Source organism: Crocodylus porosus, unplaced genomic scaffold (assembly GCF_001723895.1).
Source record: "Crocodylus porosus isolate Cpor-Errol unplaced genomic scaffold, CroPor_comp1, whole genome shotgun sequence".
Taxonomy (NCBI): domain Eukaryota; kingdom Metazoa; phylum Chordata; order Crocodylia; family Crocodylidae; genus Crocodylus; species Crocodylus porosus.
The window spans coordinates 87,824,821-87,851,421 of NW_017728886.1; the positions used below are offsets into that span (position 1 = coordinate 87,824,821).

Consider the following 26,601-nt stretch of genomic DNA (forward strand, 5'->3'; position numbering starts at 1 on the left):
CTAAGTAAAACATATAATATAAACAGATTATTTATAGCATTTACACAGCATTTAATAAACGCCTTTCTTCTTCTTTCTCCCTGTCATGAAGTATGAGGCAGATACTTTTTAAACAATTCTGCATTGGAAATCAACAATCTAAAACTATAGTAAAAGCAAATTCTGCTCTGTGTCTCACGTGTGGTTCTGCTGATCACTGTTACCACATCTATCCTCCTTAGAGCCCCGTTCATGTTGGCCAGCATTTTTCCCATTGAAATCAGAAAAATATCTCATATGAGTAAGTACTAGAGAGACTGTAGATTCTGATGCTCATAAGCAGTTCCTACATGAAAACAAAGCTAATATGAAAAGTAAAATTCGTTATTTAATATACATCTGGTATTGCTTATGTGATTATCTCTGTTTTGACCAATAGAGTCTTAGATTTCATAGATGTCATAGACATTAGGGCTGGAAGGGACCTTGGAAGATCATTGAGTCCAGCCCCCTGCCTTAAGGGCAGGAAGTCAGCAGGGGTCATAGGATCCCAGCAAGATAAGCATCCAATTTGCTCTTGAAGGTGTTCAATGTAGGTGCTTGAACCACCTCCGATGGCAGACTGTTCCAGACCTTGGGGTCTTGGACAGTAAAGAAATTCTTCCTTATATACAGCCTGAAATGGTCTTGCAGGAGTTTATAACCATTTGACCTCATCATCCCTTGGGGCGTTCTGATGAAAAAGGCTCCCCCAGATCCTGGTGGTCACCCCTGATAAACTTATAGGCAGCCATCAGATCACCCCTGAGCCTGCACTTTCCAGGCTAAAGAGCCCCATGGCTCTCAGCCTGTCATCGTAAGATCTGTTTTCCTGACCTCTGATCATGCGCGTGGCTCTCCTCTGGACTCTCTCAAGGTTCTCCATGCCCTTTTTGAATTGTGGGGCACAAAACTAGACACAGTACTCCAGTTGCAGCCTCACCAAGTCTAAGTACAAGGGGAGAATGACATCGCGGAATTTGCTTGTTTGAGCCAATGACTTCTAACAGCTTCTAGGTTCTACAGCTTTTTGCCTGGCTGGCATTCATGCACTCTACAGTTCAGGCACAAGGGATGATCACTTGTCAGGTGTTTACATTAGAACTGGTTCAAGCAAACTGGTTGCAAGAGGTTTTTTACCACAAAGGTTCCTAAGCCTCTAAGGTTTTTAATGCCAGTGATCATTATTTGATTCAAACAATAAAAGTTCTACTCTTTTCTGCTCTACTCTTATCAACTGCCAGGCAGATGAACACGTGTGTTTCAGCAAGGTTTTGTCCCTTGGCAAAACCAGAATCATCAACAAGGGAAAATTGCAAAGATGGACCAGATAAATCAATGTAATTAAAAAACTGGTTGGGATGATGAAGCAATTTGATTGACCATGCCACTAAATCATATTCGTTAGTTTGGCTGGAAATACTTCCCCCCCCCACCTTCTCTCTGCACTGAGGAATAGCCACTACAAACCTTTATGAATGGCAAAATAAACATTTTTTTCATTCATTATAAAAATTACGGGTTGCTTTACTACTAATTGAACACTGAACACTTCCAAACCTTCCTTTTGCTTTAACAGGAAATATAGTTTGGCATTTTGTATTGTACTAACCAACTGCCTTCCTTCACAGGAAAGAAAAGCCTTTGATTGTAGGTCAACTCCTGGGTCCATTGAAGTTAATGGGAATTCTGCCACTGCCACTAGTGAGGACACTGAGGCCCCTGGCATATAATCATTTAATGGTATAATGGGATTTGATCCCTAGTCCCAACAATCACACTTCCTATGTGCATGGAAGGACATTCAGTTGTTGGGCTCAGATCCCAGTTGTACTATTACTGCTGGCCAGCACAGGAGGAGCCCAGAATCATAGTCCTGGTCTCCCCCAGCTCTGGCAAGTTAAAAAAGGAGTGCCTGCAGGTCCAGCTAGTGCTGACAATCAGCTGATTGTCAGCTACTGTCAAACTGGGTAAGATCAGGGGCTGGAGCTGACAATCCAGGGGTCAGTCCCGGGCCAGTTTTGTTCAATATCTTCATCAATGACATGGAAGCAAGTCTGAAGATGACACCAAGCTAGGTAGGAGTAATAGATATGCTGGAGGGTAGGACTAGGATTCAGAGTGGCCTAGACAAATTGGAGTATTGTGCCAAAAGGAAACTCATGAGGTTCAACAAGGACAAGTGCAAAGTGCTGCACTTAAGACAGAGCGATCCCGTGCACCGCAGCAGCCTGGGAGTTGACTGGCTGGGCAGAAGCTCTGCAGAAAAGGATGTGGGGGCTACAGGGGACAATAAGCTGAATATGAGCCAACAGTGTGCCCTTGTTGCCAAGAAGGCTAATGGCATACTGGGCTACATTAGTAGGAGCACTGCCAGCAGATCAAGGGAAATAATTATTCCACTCTATTCTGTACTGACGAGGCCACATCTGGAGTATTGTGTTTAGTTTTGGGGCCTCTACTACAGAAAGGATGTGGACAAATTGGAGAGAGTCCAACAGTGTTACATAGCTTCTAATTACAGCCACAGACAACCATAAATACCTCTGGTGCAAACTGCATTTGCATGTGCCTGCTCACTTTGTGTACAAGAGCACCAGTGGTGCTAATGTGTAGGGTTTTAGGGGCACAACATATACATGTGGAGGGCACATATTTCACATGTAAGCCTGAGAGTTTCACCAGACATGAAAGCCCAAAACTAGACAGGTAGACAGGCAAATCCTGATCCCCTCTCCTCAGATATAGAGTGTTTCAGGAATACAGTTTCAGTTTTCCTACACAGAGGTAGGGCATGAATCGGGCATAAAGAGTGTCGGTAGGTAAGTCCTTGCTTCCTTCCCTCCTGCTGGATGAAGAGCTGGCACTAGAACCACAGCAGCTATATTTCTACTACTTAAGCTAAGGTCGGGGTCATCAAGTGGCTTTGCTGTTGCTGAGCATATAATAACAGAGTGCCCCAAAGTCCTAATGGGCTTATTCAAACTGTATGCTTGGCAGACAAGTTTTTCCTGGCTGACTAATACTGCAATAAGTATTTAGCTGTGTTAGTCTGAGGTCAGGCATCAGGCAGGCTAGATTTGCACCTTACAGACTGACTAAATCAGAGATGCACAGCATAAGCTTTTGTAAGCAGCTTCATTAGGTGCTGTGAGGTTACAGAATCTGTTAAAGTAAGCCCTCTACTTATGAAAGCTTATGCTATGCATCTCTGATTTGGTTAGCATATAAGATTTGTCCCTAATATGGCAATACTATTCCAAATATATTCCACTGGAAAAGCATCTATAGTACACATTGCCTCCCCCTTAATGGTTGAAATCAAAGGGCTATACTGTTTCTTATCAGGCATGCTGATGCAAATGAGTAAGCAACTCATTCACACTTTACTCCCTTATGCCAAACATCCACCTCCTGTACCAAGGTGTAAACTGATTCTGCAGAGTCACTATCTCTCCTGGCATGAAGATGACTGAGAAAGGAAGAAAGTTAGGGTCAGTCTATATGTTCCCAAGAGGGGTGGTTATTAAGGGTGTTCAAAGTGGGCCCTATTCAATTCCAATTCAGCCCAAATCAGGGACAGTGATTCAATTTGTTGATTTGGATCACCGTCCCTGATTCGAATTGGCTGAATCCAAATCTGAAGATTTGATGCTGATCTGGAGAATCAGCGATTCAGACACAGGCACAGCTTTAAATGCTTTTTCTACATACCTTGAGGTACCAGCCTGGCTTGTGAACACTGCGATGCTGGGGCGCATGGAACATCCCACAGGAGTGCAGGGGAACCCTCCACATGCTCAGCAGTGAACCCAGAATAGCACTCAGCGATTGGCCATGTCCCCCCCACAGACCCAGGAGGCACCAGTCGCTAAGCTGGGTGGGCACAGGGGGGGTCCCTCATGTGTGCTTCCCAGCGAACCCAGAACTGGACCAGAAGTGCTTCTGGTCCCCATTGGGTCTGCTGCTGAGTGCACTGGGGAGCCTCCCCACACTCCTGTAGGACACTCCAGGCGCCCCAGCATTGCAGCATTCATGAGCCACCTGATACCCAGAAGTATGTAGAAAAAACATTTAAAGCTGTGTCTATGTTCAAATCTCTGAATCTTTCTGAATCTCTCTGAATCGATTTGGACGGTTCTGATTTGATTTAGAGAGATTAAAGGGTCCTCTGATTTGATTTGGGTTTGGACATTCGGCCACCGAATTGGGCTGAATCTCTACCGAATCAAATCAGGGACCTAAGTTTTGCACAGCCCGAGTGGTTATTCCAGTGCTTTAGGGTATATGAATTGTCACCATTCCTAGAACAGGAGGGAAATTATGGCTTTTTTGGTGACTTCAGAACAGTATAATATAAGTCTGCCCCTTACAGTAGGTTAGGTTCACAAATGGATGGCCCTGCCCAAAGTTAGCCTCCTATCTCCTTCCAGAATATCCTTTTGCCATCATCACATTTGGAAGGATATATGAAATGCTTTGCTGTTTATTTTTCAACGCTGTAAAATTACCATGGTAAGGCTATGGTTAAAAAGAAAAGAAAGAAAGAAATGTTCTGTCGCTTCTGTGTAAGAGAGCTGTAGCTTATCTTGAAGCTGTTCCATTAATTTCCAGGAACCGTGGGTGCCTTCCTTTTATAAATGGGAACTCATTCAAATCTTTTCACCATCTTCTCCACTTTTAACCATTCATTCGTCTGGATGTCAGAATAAAATGGCAATGCTGCAGACATGGTGTTTAATTGTGCTTTTATCAGAGGTAACTGTATGTGGGCAGCAACCTTTTTTGAAATGCAAGCGGGAAGTGAATACATAGGTCAGGATGGAAGGTTACCTATATTTGAAAAGCTAACTTAAAAAAATCCTTTATGTAGCATCTGACATGCTTTGAGTGTGAATCTTGAAGCACATACCTGTATAAAAGCTGATCTCACCATAATGATGCTCTACTTTATATATAGAAAATTGAAGCAGAAAAAAGAAATGAAGACTACTAGACTATGGTTCCCAGCCATATAATGAACACTTTCTTTACTACATCAATAGCACTGACAAATGCAGTCCAACAATTCAGGTTAAGAGGACATTATTTGATATATCAATTTGACAGTAAACTAATATTAATATGAAGATTTTCCTTTTCACTGCAGTGCAAGATTGAATTAGAACATTACAGCAGAGTCCTGCATGTCCAAACACTAGCTAATCAAAGTTTATGATTATGTGAAGGCAATATATGATCCTCAAAGGGGGACTTTGGCATATTTTTCTAAGCATTAACATTTATGCACTGAAGGTTTAAGTGGTTAATTTAGCCAGACAAAGTCTGCTTGGGAAAGGATTTCTCCTTCAGAATTTGCAAGTGTTGTGACTTCCCCAGCAGAGCTTGTAAACCCTGCATGTTACTTATACCAAATACGTCTGGCATTAGACATGTCACGTCCCTATTTATATTGGAGGATAACTTAATATTTTTGGATGGTATATATACATATTATAGCTCACTGGGAAGTGTTGCAAAAAAGATAAACACCATAAAATAAAATTCTTATATGGCCCCTGACACCAGAGCAAGGACTTGAATTGAGGTATCTTAAATCTTGGCTAATGGCTTACTACTGCACCATACTTCCTTGCATAAAACTAGGTTTGCTGCTTCTCACGCCCTGACAGTATTTACTAATGCAATGGGTAGGCCCTCTATGAAAGGATGCAAAATAATTTGAGTTGGTGAAAGGTAGGGCAAGACAGAGTGGAGGATCAGGATGAAAAATGGTCAGGTCCAAGAATTATTTTGTTTTGTTGTTTTTTTACATTTTTCTTTGAATGGGGCTATGAGTTGTTTTTTTGTGTTTCTGGATTATTACAATAGGCTGATAGAAAATAGCTTTTCTTTGTTGTGCAAGTGCATGGGGTATTTAAGCTACCCCACAACACAGACTGTATTTTTTAGGATGATCAAAAAGCAGGTGCCAACTTGATGTTCCATGAGGTGGTAATGATGGGTGGAGGTCATTATGGATCAGTAACAAAAAGGTGTGTGGTCTTCTGCCCTCAAAAAATCATCAGAGAACATCAGTTCCTTCTCATACTTGTAAATGAATGGCAGTTCCACTGAAATCAGTGGAGTCCCATCACTGTCAAACACATCTCAGAGGGAAATCAGACCCAATGTGGGTGAAAACATTGGAATTCTGACACACACACCTTTGTAATTAAGAAAAGTCCAAAATGAGCTTTTGAGGATAAATTAGATGAAAGCTGTAAAATAAAACAATGAGGCAGGGATAGCCATGCACCTAGGGTTTTGTGCTAACTACATTCTATTTGCAAATGACAACATATGTGAGGCAGGCCACATGTGACACCTCTTTAGTAGACCATTCCTGAACAGCTGCCAAAAATCTTTTTGTATGCCACTTAGAGCTTCACAACAATGGAGGAACAATGGCAACTCTGTAAAAATTGCTGGAGTTGACAGTTTCTATTGTTCAGAAAACTTCTGTGATGCACAGAATTTTCAGATTAACACTTCAAAATGCTGAACAAAATGGATGTCAAACTAACCAATGGTTTTTCATAATTCAATCATACTTTTTTTCTATGGTGTTTCATTTTCATTTTATTTCCGTGAGGTAGTGTCGTGGGTGTGTGTCTGTGTGGAAAGGGAGAATGATTTGTTAATAGTCTAGATTTCAAATTTTTCCTTAGCCAGGTCCTAATACTAGACAAAAGTAGCTTTTCCCTAAAAAAAATTCCCACCACAAAAATAAGCAAAAATAAGAAGTCAGTTTAATTTGATGGCAACCTTAAACAGAGTTAACATCTTTAATTTCCTCCAGACTCTATATGCAAACCCACTCTAAGGACCCAGTAATTGGAATTTGACTATGGAAAGCTACATGCAAGTTACATCAACCTGTGTGATAAATGGGACAAAAAATGAACATATGGATTTGGGGGGAAAATAACAGTCTTAGTATTAGCATCACCTCAACTGACAACAGAGCTTACACTGAAGTAGGAAAAGGGTAAATTCCAAAGAAAAATGCAATGTTCCAAATAAATAATCTCTGACTAGCCTGGTACTATTTGAAACCTACAACCATCTGTACCATCATTTCATTGGTAAAGAAAGCATCCCTCTTAGTCTTCTGCTGTACTTTCCCACTAAAGTTTACAGTTATATAAACGATGCTCTGCAAGTGTCCCAGAAACATAGAGAAATGTGTCACAAGGTAGATGGCACATAGCTTACAGCAAGCTAACTCAAGTCAACGGCTAAGAGAAATCAGCCGTACAATGTCTATTCTATTTGGGTTAAGGTGTTACGGGATGGGGGTGGAATTAAATTATCGATCCTCCTTGTAAGGACCTCTGTCTCCCCAGAGAAATGTAAGCAGAAGAACAAGGGTGAAATTCATACCTGGAGGAAGGTGGTATCATTCTACTAAAGTCACTGGAGTTGTGCAAATTTTAATCAAGCTAGGGATCTGATCCCCTCCCTCAAAAAGAATAAAAGAGCTCATTGAAGCAAGTATCTTCCAAATGCATGCAGACAATTAAAGCTACATTATCACTGCCTTTTTCAGCTACTGCATGTCCTGATTGTTGCTAATATGTCACAAATCTCACTGAAGTCTCCTTGTTCTGCTGGTAGAATCCTTATGGTCAGTTATTCTGCAGTTGTTTCTTTATAGTCTAAGAGACCATCCACCTTACCTGTTCTGATCTCAAAAAATTGTTTCATACATCATTAGGCCAAAAATCTAATTCAAACGTGAATTTAATTGTATTACCAATTTTTTTCTGATTTGGACAGCACTTCAGATTAAAGCCATAAAATGGATAGATATGATGCACTACCCATGGCTTAGCAATTAAAAAGCACTCCCTTTCTCACCCCTTTCCCTCTCCTTTTATCTGCTAATGCATGGGATAGACAAGTAAACAAATCCTCCAAACAAGGTTATAGGAGAAATAGGCATTCCACCAGTCAAACAGTATTTGGCTAATGAAGGAGACTGAATCTGAGAGATTTACATTCATTTGAACTATATCCCTAGAGCATTAGTAAGAATTAAAATCATGTCTTAGTATTACATTAACCCTACAGATCTATTTCTCTCTCAATCCAAGTACAATCAGTCAGCAGACACAGCAAAAGGTTTAAAGCCATCATTCTACAAAATTAATTTCTCGCATTAAATTAGAAGTTCATTTTGATGCCTGTGGAAGGGGCACAAAATGATAACCCTGGAGGCTGGAGCTGTCTCTCCACAGGAGAGAGATGCCCCAGGCAATGGAAGTGTAAGCATGCCCCAAATGTCCCACTAATATGTATTAGCCCTGACCTGGGGAGTCCCCCTCTCAGTCTGAGTGGTAGGTGTCTCTGCTTGGACTGCTATTTGCTATAGTTCTTTTTTCTAGCAATGTGAACACCAATAAGTAAAAGGGAATATACTGCTTGGTAGCATATCAGATAAATTACTGCCTCATTTCAAGGATTTAATTTTCATCACTTACAGCAGCTTAATATTTCCCAATAATAGTCAACGGTTGTCAACAGAATATCCCTCTCTTTGAACAGATTAGGAAGTGATTTAGCTTTTAGTCATTTGTCTTAGGATATCAGGGACCATTATGTCAGCAAAAGGTGCCCCAAGCATTACTGGTAAATTTAGAGAGTGGTCACAAAAAACAATCATTCATACTTAACCAGCAGTCTTCCTGAATTGGCGATGCAACAAATAATTCCAAGAGCCAACAACACCTCTCATTAACAGACTCTTTGACTGTATAAATATAATTATGTCATCTTAATCAGAGAGCTCTTAATGCATGCAATTCCTTTCTCAGCATCAACATTGTTGGATTCTATTTTTTTAGCTGAAGGAGTAAGTTGCACAGTGCCTCTGCCTGCCACAACATGCAAGGAAATATCTAGAGAGCAAAACCAATTGGTTTAGCAACATTTAAAAAGGAGAGTCTTGGGATGAAATTTTCAGGCAGACTCCCAGCAGATCCCAACGCTGGGATAGGAAGTTTTGTGCTTAGTTTCTCATATGGACACACTATACCCAAATTGGGCTCTTCCTCAGCTTCACCTTGTATTTGCAGTCTGGTTATTATATCCCCCAAAGTGCATGGCCAGATAAAGCCACATAGCAAAAATATAAAACTTTTCCCAATCCTCTTGTTTCCATCTTTTTTCCTATGAACTGCTTCAACTGGAAAAAATGAACTACACACTTTGAGAGGGTCAACCTGAAAGATTCATTCATGAGCTCTGTGTAGCAGTGCTCTCAATCTGATGGCAAATACCCAACCAAATGCAAACAACATTGGGCCAAATTCATGAATCAAACCTCAAAGGAGGGAAAGATTTGCCTTAGTGCCTCTCAAAGTATGGTTTATGCTTTACATTATCTAAACCAGAGAGCATCTAAACCAGAGAGTTACACCAGGTAGGAGAATCAAGTTTCAACTTACGCCCCTACCTTGGGGGGTAGGAAAAGAAACTCTTTGAGCTTGCACTACACTCACCTGTTCAGTGTAGACACAAAGGGCTTCTGTATTATAGCTTTTAAAAGAGCCCCTCCAACATGGGAAATGTATTTTTAAAAATAACTGAATGGCAAGAAAGCAACAGTTCTCCGTGTTGGGAACAACAACGGATGATCAGCAATTAATGCTTTTCTAGCTGAGTGTCTGTTTTACAGCCCATTGTAGTAATGTGCCTGTCAACAATAAAAGCACTGGTGACCACATATGGGCAGCTCAGAATCCTGTGCCTGCAGTTTTGTTACATGTGAATTGGGTTGAAACATTTACTTTTCTTTTTAAATAAACACAGAAACAATTTGAATAGCCTAGGAAAATGCAGAGCCCTTCCATGTACTAATCTTAATTTGGATAAAAGACAACTCAAGGCAAAACAAGCATCTCATAAGTACTGTTTCTAGATCCATTAATAAAAACCTACCTAGCTAGATGCGAAAGAAAAAAACCTTGCTGTTATTTGCAGTTATAGCTAATTTGCCTTCATCATTCTTGGCAGATGCATACTTTATTGATCTGTTCTCATCTTGAAAATACCACGATAAGTATACACAGAGATTTACTTACAGAGATCCTGTAGCTCCATAGTTCCGGATGACAAATTCGCCTCCTATACTACAGCAAGAAAATGACTTAATGCTTTCTGTGGAAGGAACAATGTGTGTGAATGGCAGATGGTCTCCGATGAAGCTCTTTAATGAGATCCGTTTTCAGTTTAGCCATGTGAAAGGAGACCCCCCCCCCCCTTAGCTCACCTTTGCCTGGTGTACAGTTCAAGTCCAAAAGAATAAGCATGTAGCTTTGCTTATGTTTAGAGTGCTGAAGCCCAATTGTGCTCCGATTGGCAAGAACATAGGGAACAGCAGCCAATCACAGTGAGCCTCCATTTCAGGGAAACTCCTGCTCATTTATTTAGCATCTTTGGAGACCATATTTTCTAGGAAGAATGCCTCACTTTTAGTATCATAATGGGGAAAATAATAGTTCCCTGTCTCTGGGTCTCCCCATTGTCCTCTCCCCCACCCCGCTTTTTTTATTTTAAGGGGCCTGGCAATTGTCTTAAGGGAGTTCAGATTCATCTCCAGCTTCTACCTTGTTGGGAGAAGAGGAGGGGAGAAAGCTGGAGCTCAACAATTACTGATTCCATCACCATGGAAACAGACTGGATGCAGCGAGCTGGATTTGTGTAGAACATCTGCTGCCAGACTCATAATCAACTGCAATCGCATCTTTTTCCTCCACTCTCACTACTTATTTGATTGTGAGTTTGCCTTCCCCACACACGCACACTGTGGAAATACACACTCATATACAGATACACACACGTGCAGGTTTGCTTTCTCTTTGCATGCACATGTATAAGCATGTGACGTGCTGGCATGTATATATGCACATGGGTACACCGATAGTCAACCCCTGGTAAGTATATTCGGCTTAGATATGTATACACTGATAATTGGTCCTGTTCATTTGTATGCATTCTGGCACAAATCAACTCCACAGGCTATAAAAGTGTTAGATTTAGCTTTCCAGCTATTCTGCGGGAGCCACAAAATATATTACTGGGAAAGTCACAAGGATAAAAAAGGATCCACAACATGACCTTGGGATGTTTATTAATACTGACCAACTTTCTCAAATAACCACTTATTTCAGTCATGGTTGTAGGTGTGAGTGTATTACTTCTAGTGACCTGCTCCTCAAATGTATTCACTATATTCAATATACACTAGAGCACTGCTGAGTTTCTGCCACCCCCTGGTTCCACATCTATATATCTTAGTCAATGTATAGACATGGGTGTATAGACAGCATATATCCAATATTGCCATTTTGCAGACTTAGTAACTGAGTCACGGAAAAGATGAGTGGTTTGCCTAAGGTCACAAAAGAAGTCAGAATTACTTCACAATTCTGTACAAAATGTATCACTCTGAATTTCACATCTCAATATTTTTCCAGCATCTGTTTTACTAGACACGTAAGGTACGATATCCTGTCATTTTCTTGATGGCAACTCTCTTTATCATCCTTCTCCTGCCATCTTAGTAATTTATGTTTGGTCTTTTAGTTTTGAACCATTAAATTGAGGAAAGTAGTTAATTTGCTAATTTATAGCCCAAATTTGCTTGCTGTCAGGATTTGCTGAAAACCTCATCTTTTCTTCCCCAGGCATTTGGGAACAGAGTAGTTTGAGGGCAAAGGGAACTGGATGAAGGGGCATATCTTGTTATTCACAAGTGTCAGTAGTTCAATTCTTTTTTTTTTTGCTGTTTTATGGACAGTATGAATTTAAAGCTTTGTTTGCCCCTAGAGTTGCAGATGGATGTGCAGAACAGAAATAAACAAGTGCACAGTAATATCAAATAAACACAATTAGACAAAAGAAGAATCTTCTGCCACCTTCTTAGTGAGCCTCTACACAGTAATTTAGTGTTTATGGCAATATTAAATTGGAGAATTTCCTAATCAAATAAATTGTTCTCTTTGCCAGTACCATGGTATGATATGCAGAGTACAAAACCATTAATTAGCTCTCAGCTTGTCTAACAAACCGCCATTGGAAGCAAACATGATGATGATCAGATTGTTTAATGTATGTGGTGTACCTTTCTTTGGGCTGTTTTGATGTTCTTTGGTCTCTCCCCTCCAAAAATATTCCCACTTATTTTATGATGAGAACAAAGAGTGCTACTGATTAGGGAAATCAGTGTAGGACTCAGAAGACTTACACTTAGTCCCTTCTCTGACAGTCTCTTGCTGTGACCTTTGGCAAGTTCACACTGTCTCCCTGAGTTTTAGCATTTCTTTACTTGGAAAATGGGGATAATAGCACTTTCTTTCCTCACATAGATGTTGCAAGGATAAGTACATAAAAACTGTGATATAAGTACATAAAAAATTGTGATATGCTCCAATAGTGCAGTAATGGATGCAATATAAGAGAGATTCATGAATGCATTATGCCCTACGCTATCCAAAACCCCAAGGTGAATGTATTATACTGAATACACGTAATAAATAGATGCTGGGGAAAGGAAACACGTCTTTTAAATGGGATGGAGTAGAATTAGATAGCAATGGCTCTGTATGGAATACTCCCGCAAGACACTGGGCTTTCAAGGAAAAACAATTTACTGATTGTTGATCCAGCAGTAATTCTCATATCCGTCTCCCCACCCTATGACAGCAGGTTATCATTGGAGCAGAGGGTGCAATCAATGGAATACAACCCCTATTGGTGTCTTAATGTAGAAGCTTAGGTAGTCACACAAGATGATATTCACCTACTGGGATGAGCTCGGATCTACACAGGCTTCTCAGTAGTCACAGAACCTGCTAACTCTTCTGACTATGCCTCTCTCTCTCCCCTTTGTGGTGAAAAAAGCTCTTTCTTCTCAAAGGGACAGTAGATAGACCTGCAAATTTTGGGTGAATGTTTCACTCATCCAACAATCTATATGCAAGGAGATATCATCTAAAATATTCAGTCTAGAAGAAAACCAGTTCTTACCTTTCTACCCCTTCTTGAGCAGGGGATTTAATTACTAAGAATATTTGAAACATTTACACACATAGCAATGGCATTCAAGCTTGACACTTTTGTATTGTGCTTGATTTCCTGATGCTTCTTCCAAATCCATGAAGAAAACCTCCATTTCTCACTTGTAAATGGACAATTTTTTATACCAAAAGTGCTCTGATTTTGGGTGAAATCCTTAGAATTTCCTTTCACACAAACATTAGTTTTGTACTAAAACTTAAGGTTTTAGCATAGAATATATGAAATATAACAAAAAAGTAGGAAGAGAAGGAACATGGGCCTCAAAACTGTAAATTTTGCTTGCACAAAGATTTTGCATTCACCAATTTTGTATAGCTCTAATTATTATGTGTGTTTGGCATAATACATTCACCTTGATTTTTTGGTCAGCTCTATTACAAGCCACAATGTGTGCATCTGAGTTGGCCAATGTATTTGGTCATATAAACTGTCTAAAGCACAATCATGAATACAGCTTTGCAAAGATTAGACCTGACCTTCAGAGGTGATCTGTAACCATAGCTCCGGTAAAGTCCATGGGAACTGCAAAGATACAGAGCCTTTAATATCCTAGCACTGAATGGAAAGGTTGCACTCCCATCTTTGGATCACCCTGTACCTTTCTACTGGGAGACAAATGACTGCACCCAGTATCCACTGATTTAAGGCTTCCACCCTGGAAAGTATAGTATTTAGAACTCAGTGTGTGTGCCAGTTTGTTCCTGTATTACTGGGCCAGCTCCTCCCTTCTCCAGTTTACTTTATTGCTGAAAGCTTACTATTTTCACTGGGTGCATCTACACAAGATGTTTACTGCACAGTTGATTAATTAGCTGTGTAGTAAACATTGTGCACCTACATGTGCATATTGGATCCATACTGCAGCCATCACTTGTAAATACAAGTACTATCCTGCTGTGGGGTAAAAAACTCTGCAGCAGTGCATGTGTAAATGCTGCCCTGGCTGGCTGGGGCACAAGGATGCTTCAGTGTGAGGGCTGCATCCAGTTAGCCCCATGTTGCAGCACCCTTGTGCCCCAACCAGCCCCTTGAACTGGAGGGAGCAACCCTGGGCTGGCAGGCTGATCCCCCAGACCCCTGCCAGTCAGGGCTGGTCAAACCTGGCGCAATGCGCTACGCTCCTGGAGACATGTGCAGACACAACATTCAGGAGCAATAAACTCCAAAGCAATAAGCTACAGAGTTTATTCAAAGGACTACATAGCTCATATAGACATGCCCACTATGTGGCACTTCTTAATCAGTGCAGCCTTCCCTTCAGATGCAGGGACTTAAACCCTCCAAAGAATGCTTCATATTGAAGAGTACTCATTTAATTTTATGCAAATTAATGTTGATCTCTGACCTTCTGAGAAGTTGACATTGTTTAGACTTTAGACAAATATGAACCTGGTCTGCCTAGTGGTTCTGAAACTTCAGTGTTTTTTCATCTTTTCTGACAACTGAGATCCTATAAGTAAGCAGACCATAACAAACAATCCTGTATTGGCTAGGGAATGGGCATAAACACCTATTAGGCATTTCTCATCTCTAATATATTTGATTATGAGAAAATTTGGAAGAGTATTTGCATCCCCAATGCTGACTTGTTGAATCATCTAGGCCACATCATTTCATTCCTATATCTCCATCTCTTCACCTATACACTGGAAAAATAATACTTGTTCATCTAGAAAGGGTCTTTCATGACTTGTCATCATCTGAAATACACATATCCTGGGATGAAAAAAGGAATTATAAAATTAATAGTCATATTATTATTAATAAGAAGAATGGAAAGACTAGGTTGTTTTTGGTCAATACTATAAGAAACAAGTATACTCTTCAACTTTTTACCTCTATTGAGAGCACATGCCCTGATTAATGTACGACTTCACTGCCTAGAAACCTACAACATCTTTTAAGGGTAGATTTTGGAGTAACAGGAGTAGATAATGAACAGTTAAAAGAAATAAATACACCACATAACAGAATGAAGCAAAGTATTGACAAAGAAAAAAAAAGGGGGTTGTGTATGGGGGTGGGAGGAGAAAGAAATTTACATCCTTAAATGATGGATATTCCATTTCACATTGTTTGAATTGTAAGTTCAGTGGATTTTGGCACTAAATATTGGGTGTGGCTTAATGAAGAGGGTGCCTAACCTGAGCAAATGACATATCAAATGTTTATTTGTAAAACAACTTTGACTTAGGTTGGCATTTCTATAGTTCATTTAAGTCTAGCCATTTCAAATACACAAAATGGTGATATATAATTGTCCTGGGGAGACAACTAGTAAACTGGGCTTACCTGCAGAACCCGAGGAGGAACATGTGACGCCGCTGAGAGGACCCGCGCGGTGCATCAGCCGCTTGTTTATACAGGTGTGTCCAGCTGGTGACGTCACGGAAGGACGCCAGCTGGGGAAGGTAAAAGTGGCAGCTGCGGCCACGGAAGAGGTGGATAGCCCCAGGACAGAGCAATTAACAGCTCCGCCGGTGAGAGGGGTGGGGAGCCCCAGGGAGGGGCAGCTACCGGCTCTACCAGGGAGAAAAGCTGAGGCAGCGGCCAACAGCGGGGTGCCGAAGGAGCAGAGGCAGACAGTGTGGCTGGAGGCTGCTCCTGACAGAAGAGGAGCAGGAAGCATGGCCACGGAGGGCCCAACGGGATATGAACCTGAAGACAGCGTGACCCACAGGTGGAGTGCCGGGGCAGTGGTGCGGAGACTCTATCACACAAAGGGGGAGAAGACACAGGAGAGCCCTGAGAGGGTGTAGCCGGGGCGGGGATTGCCACCGAGCCACCATGCCAGGAAAACTGTAGGGGCACTAGGGAGATTAGGGGCCAGGGACAGCCCAGGAGGACTGGGGAGGTCCAGATAGGATCCTCAGCCTGTAGAGGGGCCGAGGAGCTGGTCTTTAAGTTTGTTTATGGTTTTGTTTTCCAGATGGCGGATGCCTTAGCTGGGATAGCTGAGGGGGCATCTTCATAGAAATAGGGTCGAGGGTGCTTTAGGTGAGTCCAAACCTGTGCTGCGACCTCGTATAGGGTCAAACAGGGAGAAGGAAAAGGGGAACGTGGGTCAAGCTGGTTGGTGAGCACTCTGACAGGGACAGGCCAGGCGGAGAGGGAATATTACCCCACCACCGAGAAATCGGACCCACAGAAGAAGAACGCACTAGAGGTGGCATGAGGCCGGGGTGCAGGGGTGGCAGAGCCCCGGGATGTGACCGCCAAGGGACCTGAGCCACGGAGTGTACCACGAACCGACCTTGACACTGTAGAACATCAAGTTGTGGCGGGCGAGAACAAGGTCGGGGACTGGGCGAAAGAGAGCTGCTTTGATACTGAAGCGGTCCCAAGAGGATAGTGACATCTACCTACAGGATTAGAACTACCTGAGAAAGGGGAATCACAACCCAGCGGTCACAATAATATACAATAGCAGTCCATTCCAGAACCACAGATGAATGAAAAATCAATCCAAGTATGTGGATCAGCAGCTGCTGGATTCCCCAACCCTCAGGACCCAACACTAAACTTCTGTTGGGTCTGGGGGACTGTTGTAACTCATGGCACTTCCTGTTTAGCACCATGCATTACAATGGGGAGCTGCTCTTCTGTCTGTGCCTTTAGATTTATAAAAGCTTGTACTCTCTCTCTCTCTCTCTTATTTAGCTAGCTTATGAAGGTGCATATCTACCCTGCATTCTGACTGATGTCAGACTAAATACTGATTTCAGACTAAACACATTTAAATACTTCTCTCTACTTCCATCATCCATTCTTCCGTCACTAGGTTATATTCTAAACAGAATATTACAAGGCCAATGGAAATGTTCTTTGCAGCATTACAGGACCTGAAACATTCCCTATTTGTGCTGCAAGCCAAGCTTCCAAATAATCATTTCCTGTACTTGGGCTTCTGGATTAAACCTATTATGTAAATTTGGTCATCACCAAAATATTCACTACCATATTTAGAAAGACTGTTAATCAGGTAAAAAAAAAAATCCCTTGACCTCACTCACTCACTGTGTTCAGAACACTACTGACCAATACAGAGGACTTTTGGTCCCCTGGCACCTCAGTAATTACCAATGTTGTATGCTGCACCTGGCATCTGCTGCCCCCTAATGCTCCCTTTGTCCAGGCTGTTGAGTTAATGATGAGGACAAAATTTACATGGACTATAAATAGTTTAAGAACTCCCTTTAAATGTTGGCAAGATAAAAAGTTATGAGTACACAAGATGCTAATGCTGAACTGATGCTGTTGCACTGCAAGAAAATAAGCTATATATTCACTTTCTACTCACCCTCCCTCTCACATACACATGCCTTCTTGCTAAGTGTTAAGTTTGATATGGGTAAACACTGTAAGCAGTACCATCTATTCCATTGAGCATTATGTTATGCTCATCTTGAGGATGAGGCTGATGTCACCTCAGTCATGTAAAACAGCAAAAGGATGCTATTTACTTATTATGCTTTATCCACGATGAGAAAAACAAAAAATGTTCACAGAAGTATCTGAGTTAACTCTGAAGCTAATCTGAGAAAATAATCATTTATGGATATTTTAATATGTTAATTACATAAATATGTACTTAGGAACCATTTAAACAGTAGGTTATTCACCCAATAGACTGCAGCAGTCCAGGTGTCAGCACATCTACTATATAAGAACATTACATCTATTTGATCAGAAGTCTTTCATTTTTTCTGGGGGGGAAGAGGGTAAAGGTTCCTAGTGCGAGAATTTTTACAGCCCTGAAGGCAGAGGCTTAAAGTATTAACCTAGCACAACCTTCAGAACAGCCACGAGATCAATGCATGCCCTCTGACGTCTCAAAATCTCACGTATATTTCTATTATGAATGCTGAAAAAAGGAAGGTTCTGATAAATTGTTTATTTGTTTTTCTGTCAACAGTTTAGGTTCTTCCATGTTTAAAAGCAACAATCAACTGTTCAGCAACCTTTGGAGAAATGATGCGAGAGTGATTGTGCATGTTTCATTAACACCACTGCTTTGCCCCTCCATTGTCCCTTTCACCGGAAGACTTAGAAATTAAGGAAACCTGACACTGCTTTTGAAAAGGCAGGTAGATATCACTAATCTCATTTACCTGAAAGGATAAACTGAGGCACAGAAAGATTAAAGGGATTACTCAAGTCTAGAGTTACAGGGAGAGCTGGAAACAGAACCTAGAACTTTTCCTCACTGATTTGTGAATGATTATAACAGTATTTTTCTAAAAGTTATGAAACTACTGTATGAATAAAGCTTCCGCTCTCACTGCAACCTCTGCCTTACAAATACAATTAATGCTTAACAAGCTGAATGTCAAATAATACAACTCACCAACTAAAACTTAGGTTCTTTATTAAATTTGTACTACAGAGGAAAAGGTTTGTACTGAATTAAAATCATAAAGAGCAATGATTAACTTGCTAATAAGTAATAGCAACGTACCTTTCAAACAACCCCAGCATAGTAATATTTACGCATGTGTAAATAAATGTCCATGAGCATAGCACATACATGCCTATTTACATGCAACTATCCATGTCTACTCCTCTGTGCACTTCCTTTTTTCTTATATGGCTTAAAGTGTTCTGTTTTTAAAACGGGAACTTGCAACCAGAACAGCTGGTCTAGGTAAGGGGAGGGGCTGTATCAGGCCCACAGACTGGTCCCACATGCTGGATCCAGCCTGCAGGACTAGGCTGGGCAGGCACGTGCTGCTTGTAGCATGCACTACTGACTCCAGCCCCATGTACTGTATGAAGCATGCACTGATGTACAGTACATGCAGTATGTGGTGCCTGCACCAGACCAGTCCTGTGCATGAGATTCAGTAAGCAAGTCTGGTCTATGGGCCCTATCCAGACTGGCCACAGATCCAGCACGCAAGGCTGGTCCAGCACAGGCACCATATGCCTGCATACCTCAAATCAGCCCAGTGCTATGAGCAGCCCATCCCAGACAAGTTCCATGTACCACATACAGTGTGTGGGGAAGAGGCCAGAGAATGCTGCATGTGACTAGCAGCACTGAGAGCCAGATGATACAGCTCTCTGGGCCATGTCCTAGCTATCTCTGGTCTAGGGAAAGTTAAGGGCTAGGTAAAGAAAGTCAAAAAGCCCGAGGCTGAATCAATTCAGTTTTTGCAGGTTAGTCTAAGATGCACAGATTAAATTGAAACAGAAGTGAACAGACATTTACCTTTGATTCAGGAACTGCAGCCACATGCCTGCAGTGTGGTTCAGGCCAGAAGCCAGGGGGCACTAGAGTACAGATCTCTGGCTGCATGTTCAGTTCCTCTTCCTGCTGCCCTGAGCTCTTTGGGATTTGTAGTCTAGAATTACAGCAGCAGAATTCTGTAGGGTTGCTCATCACTTCCTCAAGTTTGAGCCAGGAAAGGGGTGTTTAACCCTGCTCCCTGGCCCCATACCCCAGCCAGGGTTTGCCTGGGGGGAGGGAAAGTTCTCCCCCATGAAGACTGGGTTGCATCCCCACCTGGGCTTTCCCCCCCACCCCCTTGTCCATCATCCCTCACTGCTCCAGCTAGGAAGCAAGGGGGTGGGGCAAGTACTGTTCTCTGGAACACACAACACAGCACAGCACAGCCCAGGACTGTAAAGTATGCTGGGAGACTGTGATTAAACTTGAACCAGGAAGGGGTCTGGGACAGAAGTTTCATAAACTGGTTTCATAAACCAAATCAGTTAAATCTGGTACTACATTCAACCAGGTTCATCTGAAACCAGTTTCAGCCATTGTGAAATTGGTTTATGTGCACCGAGCTTCTGTTCTGTTACAGATTTAAACCAGTTTCTGATCACTTAAACCAGTTTATGTTGAACTTCTGTCCCTAGCCAAGGACTAAGGAGAAAGAGACAGTCTGCTTTGAAAACAAAGAAATATGAGGGGTAAAGGGCATGTCCTCAACCAACGAGATAATATGAAATCAAAAAAAAAAAAAAAGAAAAAAAGAAAAAAGCAATTGATCTTGTTGATTTCACAGAATTACAAGTGTATAATAATAAAAGAAAAAACATCCAACCCAAAGACCTAGAGGAAATCATGGGGCAGTCTGTGTGGAAGCCCATGCAAAATTTGTAAATTAAGAAGAAAAAAGAAATCCCACATTCTTCACTGAAAGAGAAAAGCTGCGTTTCCTCAAAGGTACTGAAGAATAAGCAAACTTCCCTCCTTTCCACTGTGCTTTGGAAATACAACTGTTGACTGCACAGACTAACTATAAAACCAGCTTTATGCACTGTTATATTTTTTTTTATAGTTATTGTGCTCTAAATCAACATTTCAACTATTGGTACTGTTTCTTTCAAGACTAGTAGGAAGGACTCACTGTTGGAAAGCATGCCTTGAAACTGCTCTGCAACAAACCTATTTCACATTCATCCCACACACCAGTCCCAACTCTATCTGCGTTCTGGCTCATTTTGTCAAGGCTGTCGCATCTGCTCAGAACTTCCTTCCAGATAATGAGTCTTCCTCTAATTGATCTTCTGAGTGCATTTTTCTTCTGCCTCAATCATCCCCATGCTAAAGATGCCATCAACACTGCAGCAGCACCACCAGGTCTGCCATCTCAGAAGCAAACCCTACCTCATACATTCACCCCTCTTCAATCAAAATGCTTCTCCTTTGAAGTGTAAAGAATTATGCTGCTTAGATGTATGCTGTATTCCTGGGTGCTGCCTGTCAGTTGTATGTGCCATGTGACCATTTGCTGATAAGAGTTTCCCCAGAAAGATTTTTTATTTTAATTTATATGTCAATGGTTCAGTTGGCAAAGCAGCAAGTAGTCCATTAAAATTACTCTGCTTTCAGTTCTTTGCCATTCTTGATTGCAGATGCAGACATCAAAAATTAAAAGAGCACTTACAGGAATCTAATTTAATAGCATTAATTTTCTACGAAGATTTTACTCACTGCTTTGTGGGTTTTTTGCCGTTGCTAACTTTCCTGCCTTTCTTATTGTATATGAGTGAATGCTTAAAAAGAAAAAAAAGCTCTTTACTAAATACAGACAATCAAGAAGCCTGAAGCTGAATCAATTCAACCTTTGCAGGTTAGGCTAAGCTGCATAGATTGAACCAATAAGCAAGCGAACAGACATTCATTTTTGATTCTGGAAATGCAGCCAAATGCCTGTAGGAGCTAAGACCAGAAGCCAGAACAAGAGCACACCTCTCTGCTCAGCTGGAGCAGACAGCCATAGCCAAGGCTAGCCAGCCCACCCTGTGGGGGGGAGGGGGGGAGCGTTGAGGGACATGCAAAGCATCCTGAAATACTGGGGGACTGTGACCTAATTTGAATCTGGAAGGGATCTGGTTCAGAAGTTCAATAAACCAATTTAACCTAAATCAGTTAAGTCTGATACTACACTGATACAGGTTTATCTTAAACTTGCTTTGGCCATTTTGAAAACAGTTTATGTGAACTGAACTTCTGTTATGTTACAGATTTGAACCAGTTTCCAATCACTTTATGTGCAATTTCTGTCCCTAGCCATTGAGATTATAAAATCAGGTTTTGTTAACCAAAACATTTGATCTAAGCACTATATCAAGTCCTCTGAGACCAGAATAACAAAAGCAACACTCCTGGGTACTAAAGGCTGCACTCAGCTGATATTTTAAAACAGTAAGTTCAAGCACTCACATAGTAAATCCAGATCAGTATAGAGAGACCGCACAGTCCAAATGTACCTGGAAAATCTTAGTTCTTCATATGATGACCTAGGAATTTTCCTTTAGGACATCTGAAATGACCCAGCTTTTAAAATCATCAGTCAGAATACTCTGGAGGTCTTATAACTACAACTGTTTAAGATCTATATCTACAGTAATGCAAAATGTTTGAAAGACCACCCTTTCATTCTCATCACACAGCAAACATTCAATTTAATATAACCAGTGCACAAAGCTACATTGATGTACTGGAACATAACACTGTAACAAGGACCCAGGTCCAGTCAACTGAAACCTTCAGTTGAACTTCAGAGAAGCAGGAAATATGGGTAACCTGGCAGCTGCTTTGCAGCCTTTCCCCTTGCTATAGTCACCTATAGACTTACCAGAACTAAAGAAAGGAAGGATGTCAAGGTGAGGCAGATAGAACACAAATATTCTTTTTCCCCAAGAAGAGCTTTGTGAACGTGGGTGGGGCAGACTACAGAAAGTAACCAGGATACATTGATATGATGACCGTGAAATTGCCCTGGCATACAGTTCTGAAAATATGGACTAGGGACAGACATTACACATAAACTGGTTTAAGTGATCAGAAACTGGTTTAAACCTGTAACAGAACAGATGTGCAATGTACATAAGCCAGTCTGAAAATAGCTGAAACCAGTTTGAGAAAAACCTGGTTGAATGTAGTATTAGACTTAACTGATTTGGGTCAAACCGGTTTATGCAATGTCTGTTCCAGACCCTGCCTAGTTTAAGTTAAATCAGAGCCCCCAGCATCCCAGATGCTTTGCAACCCTAGGTGGGGCTCTGCTCTCTGCTCAAACCCAGCAGGGCTGGCTCTACTCCTCTGCTCCCAGGCTGGAGCTCTGGCAGAGACTGCAGGTACAGCCGGGTCTGCCTGACTTCCCCCTGCTCCCTCTCCCCATCACCACTCCCCACTCAAGCAGGGATTCCCACTCCCCTCTGCCTTACATAGACACCTCCCAGTATTAGCTAGCATACCACATGCTGGCTACAGTCCGTGCTGTGGGAGACGGGACAGTGCTAGCTTAGGGCTTTTTGGAGCTAATCAACAGGTAGCTGGTAATGTCCCTCTGTTCCTTCCTTGGAAAAAGTTGTTTAAGAAGAGCTTGAACTAATGGAGAGGCTTTTGTTTTCTGGATGGGCTGATAAATGCTATCAACTCTCTGTGTAACTCCCTGCTGTGTAACTACATGCTCTGTTATCAACTCCCTGCTGGCTCTCTCCTGGTGGTGGGGGTGGACTCTTCCCTCAGAATGCCCTGCTGGGGCCTGGCCATGCCTGCCATCAGCTCAGCACTGTGGAAGGAAAAGGAGGGCTGCTCTAGCGCCGCTCCCCCCCACCAGCTTCTAACCTGAGCCACTGCAGGCATGTGCTGGCATTTCTTCAGGCCAGAGGGGATGTCTGTACAGTTACAAACTGGTTCAGCCTAGCCAAGTTAGTCTAACCTGCAAAGATTTAACCATTTCAGGCTCAGACTTTTTGAATCTTTCCCTAGCCATACATTACTAAGTATCAAAGCCCTTTACAAAAGTATACAGGCATCATTAACTCATTTAAGATTGGGAAACAGGCTCCCTAAAAACTCAAGCTGAATGCAGAGACAGTAGCATAAGATGAAATAGCATACAAGTTAAATGCTACCAGCTTCAGCTTCCAGTTACTGAAACACCAGCATATTGAAAGAGCCTGGTCAAACATTTTCCACCTGTTACATTAGCACTGTGTTTTGTGTAGGATGGCTTTAATTCTATTCATGCTGTCATTTATAAACATTTCAGAATTGGTTTAAAAAACCCGGAAAACAAAAAACAACCTGTTCTAAAGAGATTTCAATCTTCCTAAACCCCATTTGGGGGTATACTTTCAAAGCAGCATGCAAGGGAGTATGCCATGTGACTCCCATTCATGTTAAAATTAGAGCCACCAGAATAAACCCCCATATGCTGCTTTGGAAATGTACTGCTACGTGTCCAAGGAAAATTTCTATAGCTTAATGGAGCCTGCACTTTTTTCTCCTGCCTGCTTCTCTTCCTCCAGTCCCTAATTATTTTTAGCAACTCTGAATTTTTTTCCAATACTACTTTGCACTGTTTTGGAAAAAAATGATTTGCTGCTTTTGCAACTCTTGAGCAGCCCTTGTATTTCAATTCTCATTTTAATAGTCAGACTGTTCGCTTTTAAAATGTATAGCTTACAATTCTGATTCTCTCTGAAATAGCAACAATGGGTAGATCCTGCAACCTTTATTCAACTCTTCCTGCATTTTTTATTCACCCGAGTTGTCTCATCTACTCAGGCCTGATACATTTACTGACAGCATGCATCAATCTTCATAACCCACTCTGAGAGTGGGGCACCTTGTTTAGATAGGTGAAAGTACACTCTCCTTATGCTTTTAAAACCTTATCTGCATCACAACCAGGCAAACAAGAGAGGCAAGCTGGCAGGTTTGCCCTTTTAATTCAAGGGCCTAATCTGGCAATGGAGTCCTAGGCCCACACAGCATCAGTGTACATCAGTAGGGCTGTGAATGACAGACGCAGGGGTCTGTCTCTGTAACTCCAGTTGTAGGACTATAGCTAAATGTGGGTGGAGTCTTGGTGTTACAGCCAAGCATATAATGGGCTTACATGCATGCATGTGTGTATAAATATTTGATTTGCCATTTACAACTATATTCTTCATAGTCCTTTAAAAATAGAGAAAAACATTTTAACCTAAATGTTAATTTGCAAGCTCAAGTTCTCTTGCACGTACCCTCTGATTTTCCCTGATTACACATGCTGTTCAAGAAAGATAATGTGCTGAAAGATACTATGAGTGCTCTCTCTTCATTTTTTCCTCATCTTTATTTTCTTTTGCTCTCCAAATCCCAACACATCATCATTTTGCAAACTTACAACAAAAATCCAGCTTCTTGCATCTGTCAACTTGGTTTGATAGATTATTTGCATAATTTTAAATGCTATGCAAATAAAGGAAAACATTCTACATGTATACTCAGGGTGTTGCCTCAACAGAAAAAAAATTCTTGTATGCTGATAAATTTCTGCTGGTCAGAATATGTAAAATAAAAATACAGACAGACTGCCTTGTGCTTAACATTTAATTAGACAGGGACTCAGGGAGATCTGGATTCAATTCCCAGCTCTGCTACTGGCTGCCTGAATAGCATTCAGCAAACTGTTCTCTCTCTTCCCATCTGTGTAATGGGGATAATGATACTTGCTTTCTGACATCCTTTATTTGTTTTGCCTAGTCAGAGTATCTTCTCTATGGCTCATGAAGTTTCCCATGTACCTGCACACAACCATGTCTGTTTGTATGCTTGTACTACACCCAGCACAGCAAAACCATGATGTCAAATAAAATAATGGTTTGGGCTGGGAACACAAAGGCCAGGCTACAATAGAAACCCATAAATCAACATTTGCCAGCTCCTACTATACAGCTGCTGTGTAAGAATCCTGTTCTAAGTGTAAATGAGAACTGAATTTCAGGGTATGAACAGACGATGTTCATTTCTAGCAGTGGAAATTTCTCAGAAACTTCCATTGCTAGAATCCTTTTTGAGAGAGGAAGCAGTTCAGCCTGCAGCTGCCCCCTCTTTCTGGCCTCCACATCTTCCCTAGACCAGGGTAACCCCAATCAGGGAAAGGCCTGGGGAGCAGTGTCTGCTCCACTCCTCCTGTTCATGGGGGTAGGTGAAGTAGCAAGGAGAAACTCCCCTGCTTCACCAGACTGGGAAAACCCTAATCTGGTGAACATGCAGGAGTCTTTCCCCACCACTCCTCTCCTAGAGATTGGATCTGGAGGGGAGTGAAGCAGCAGGGCAATACCCCTCACTACCCCACCTCACATTCCCTAGCCCAGGGACAGCTTGGTTTGGGGAAGGGACAAGGAACAGCAGGCAGCTGGTCCTGCACTTCCTTCCCAGTCTATGGGAGGGCAGTGGAGCAGTGGGGCAATACCCCTTTGTAGTTTTGCAGCAACTGTAATTGCTTTGATTGCTTATATTGTTATTTTTCTTTTTCATATAATGAAATATACCATTAACATAAAGTTAATCTTGTTATATTTTACTTTTTATAATAATTTGATCAGTCATTATTAGTGTTCTGGAATTAACCATCTATTTTTAATTTCTTATTGCTTAGCATAAATATATTGGACATACTGGTCTCATGATTTTAGATATATTTGACCAATTGGTCTCATGATTTTAGAACCTAAATTTAGTATAAGGAAAATGCTTATGCAAGGTCTGGCATATGTGGAAAGAGGTAACAAAAGAGTGAATGATGTATGTATGTGAGAACATGAAGGAAGACAGTCCTCTTGCACCAGGTAAAAATAGCCTTTTGTGGTTTAACAGTTAAAGGCTGCAGCAATGTCAAGTCAGTAGTTAAGGATTAGCAAATCCTAGATCATGCTTCACCCTGACGGCTGAAGACTGCAAGCAACAACCCCCCCTGCAGATTGCAGACCACAAAGCCAGAAGATCATGTCCTACCAATCCCAGCCTGCCAACAGTTCAAGGAGGATGACCTTTGTGTCTGACTCAGTGGAATCCATAGGCTTGTATGGATAGCTAAGATTGTGAAGAATGAACACAAAGGCAACACTTTGGGTCTTTTCCACCTGCAAGAAGCAGTTTTGGGCACATCCAACAAGACCTGACTCCATCACTCATGGTCAGTCTGGCTGGCCACTAGACAGACC

The 26,601-nt window shown here is 41.6% G+C and overlaps 1 protein-coding gene across 5 annotated transcripts in view; it reads right to left on the reverse strand.

Moving 5' to 3' along the window:
- The window catches only part of ELMO1 (engulfment and cell motility 1), a 446,831-nt gene that overhangs the window by 107,584 nt on the left and 312,646 nt on the right, over positions 1-26,601 (reverse strand). Inside the window, exon 1 of one of the 5 annotated variants that reach the window (XM_019538739.1) lies at positions 10,146-10,322. The exons of the other annotated variants lie outside the window; for them this stretch is intronic. The gene's annotated coding sequence lies outside the window, so the exon portion shown is untranslated. Of the gene's footprint in view, positions 1-10,145; positions 10,323-26,601 lie in introns of those variants that run through there. 5 annotated transcript variants of the gene reach the window in all.